Genomic DNA, 2,483 nt, shown 5'->3' with positions numbered 1-2,483 from the left:
CGGGGGGACTGTGGGGTGCGGGGGAGGTCTGTGGGGTACGGGGGGGCTGTGGGGCTGGACGAGACCGTGGCACAGAGGAGGCTGTGGATTTGGAGGGGCTGTGGGGCGGTGGGAGCTGGGGGGTGTCAAGGCCTGCCCCTCATCACCCCCGCCTGCCCCGCGGCCGAGTCCCGCCCCGGGCACGGCGGACGGTCGGGTGGGCGCTCTGCCGTGACCGACAGGCCTGTCCCTCCCCACGGCCCGCGGGGGCGGGGAACACCGCGGGGCGGAGGCGGCGACCCGGCATCCCCCCAGACGGGGTGATCGAACCCCCCTCCGTGTCCCCCGGCGGTCCCTGCGGCGCCCCCCGGCCCGGCTGTGCCCCCCGCGCGATGCCTCGGTCCCGCCCCGCGCCTCCCGGTGCCCCCGCCCCGCTCTCCCCCCGCAGGAAGGAACCGCCGGCCCGGCACCGGGCGCGGTTTCCCGTCGCTGCGTGAGCTGCGGGCTGAGCCCCTCCTCGACCTCCGGAGGGACTCACCCGCCGCGACCCGGGGGACCCCGCACGCCCCGCCACCCCCCGCACCCCAAGAGCACCCCCGTCCCGGACTCCCAGCCCCGCGACCCCGCGACCCCCGCCCCACTCCGGGGTCACTGTAAGACCCTCCCCGCCGGCAGCTGGGGTGAACCCCCACCCCGCGCGGTTCCCAGGGTCGCCCGGGAGGGTCGCGGGGTGCACCCCCCTGCCTGGTTCCCCCAGGGGTGCTGACCTGGGGTCCCCGGCAGCGCCCAGCGCGTCAATGGCCGGAACTGGGTGGAAGCAGCGGGAAGTGGGGGGGGTCTCGCAGGACATCCGCCCCACGGCCGGGGGTCTGGGGGCGGTTCGGGACCCCCCCCGGGGCATCCAATCACCCGGTGAAAAGGTGTGGGGGCGTACAGTGTCCTGTGGCCAGGATGGGGGTCCCTGCCACCACCGCGGCCCCCCAAGTGCTGTGTGTCCCCCATGAGGGTTGTGTCCTCCCTCTGGGTGCCATCGCTGTGTCCCCAGGGTGCCATGTCCACCCCGGTGCCATGTGTATGTTCCCCTGGCGCCGCGTGTGTCCCCCCGGTTCCATGCCCCGTGGGTGCCACGTCCTCTTCAGTGCTGTGTCCCCCCAGGTGCCGTGTGCCCCCCTCTGGCTGCCATGCCCCCCAGTGCCATATAGCCCCCCCAGTTCCCTGTCCCCCCCAGGCTGTGTCCCACCCAGGTGTCATGTGTGTTCCCAAGTCCCCCCAAGGGCCATGTCCCCGCCACGAGTGCCGTGTCCCCCTCTCTGGGTGCCATCGCTCCCTCCCCATGGCCACATGCCGGGGGCCGGGGGCAGATTGGGTTCCACTCCGCGCGGTGGGGTCCCCGTGTGTCCCACGCCGCGTGGCGGTGGCGGTGGTGGTGGCGGTGACGGCGGAGGTGGCGGTGCCCATTGTGTGCGGGGCGGGGGCGTCGCGGCCTCGTCACCACTTCCCCGGGCAGTAGGAAGCGGGAAGCGGCCGCTCCCGGCTCAGTGGGGCCGCGATGGGGAACCTGCCGGGGGTCCTGCCCGGAGCCCCCCGCACCTGCCCCGGCCTCGGTCTCTGCTCGCGCCCGCGCGGCCCCGCGCCCGAGGACCCCCCTGTCACCGCTGCCCCTGCCGCTGTCACCGAGCCCCCCAGGTGGGTGCCCAGGTGGGACGGACGGGCTGGGATGGGGAGGAATGGGGTGGAAAGGACGGACGGGGCTCCGGGGCACGGGCACTCACCTGCCGCAGCTCCGAGCCTCGTCGGGGACCCCCTCCTCGCTCGCGGGGACCTTCGCACATGGCCCGAGTCCACCGGAGATGTGTCCCCGCCGCGGAGGTGTCCCCACCGTGGAGGTGTCCTGGCCATGGAGGTGTCCTGGCCGTGGAGGTGTCCTGGCCATGGAGGTGTCCCCGCCGGGGTGGCTCGCGGGGGGCTCTGGGGCAGAGCACGGAGCCCGCCGGCAGAGAGCCCTGTGCCCGCTGCCCGTGGCATGGTGACAGTGTCTCCTGTCCCACGGCGCGGCCCCCGCAGCCCACGGGACCCACTGGGGTGCTCTGGGCCGAGCGGCATTGGGGGGCACATAGGAGACATATGGGGAGGGGTCTGTGGGGTCCTGTGGGGATGGAGGTGCGGGGACCCCGCACCTCGGAGGGGCTCGGAAGGGACCCGTGTCCTCCCCCCGCGGTGGCCCGGAGCCCGCTCTGACTCATGGCCATTGTTCACACTCACACGAGGGCCAGGAACGCCCCGCGCCCCCTCCATCCTGACCCCTCCACTCCTGACCCCATGGAACTCAGCCCCCACATCTTGTTCTCCCATTCCCTGACGTCCCGGCTCAGTCCCGATCCTCTGTTCCCCCGCCCTTGATCCCCGCATCCCCTGATCCCCCCAGCTCAGCCCCCCACTCTGAGCCTCCTGGTCCTCTGAGCCCCCCCCTCCCCCGCCCTCCACCCCCCCCCCCCCCCCATCCC

This window comes from Pyrgilauda ruficollis, unplaced genomic scaffold (genome assembly GCF_017590135.1).
Source record: "Pyrgilauda ruficollis isolate IOZ18807 unplaced genomic scaffold, ASM1759013v1 scaffold306, whole genome shotgun sequence".
In the NCBI taxonomy this organism is placed as follows: domain Eukaryota; kingdom Metazoa; phylum Chordata; class Aves; order Passeriformes; family Passeridae; genus Pyrgilauda; species Pyrgilauda ruficollis.
Note: the sequence above shows the minus strand (reverse complement) of the source record.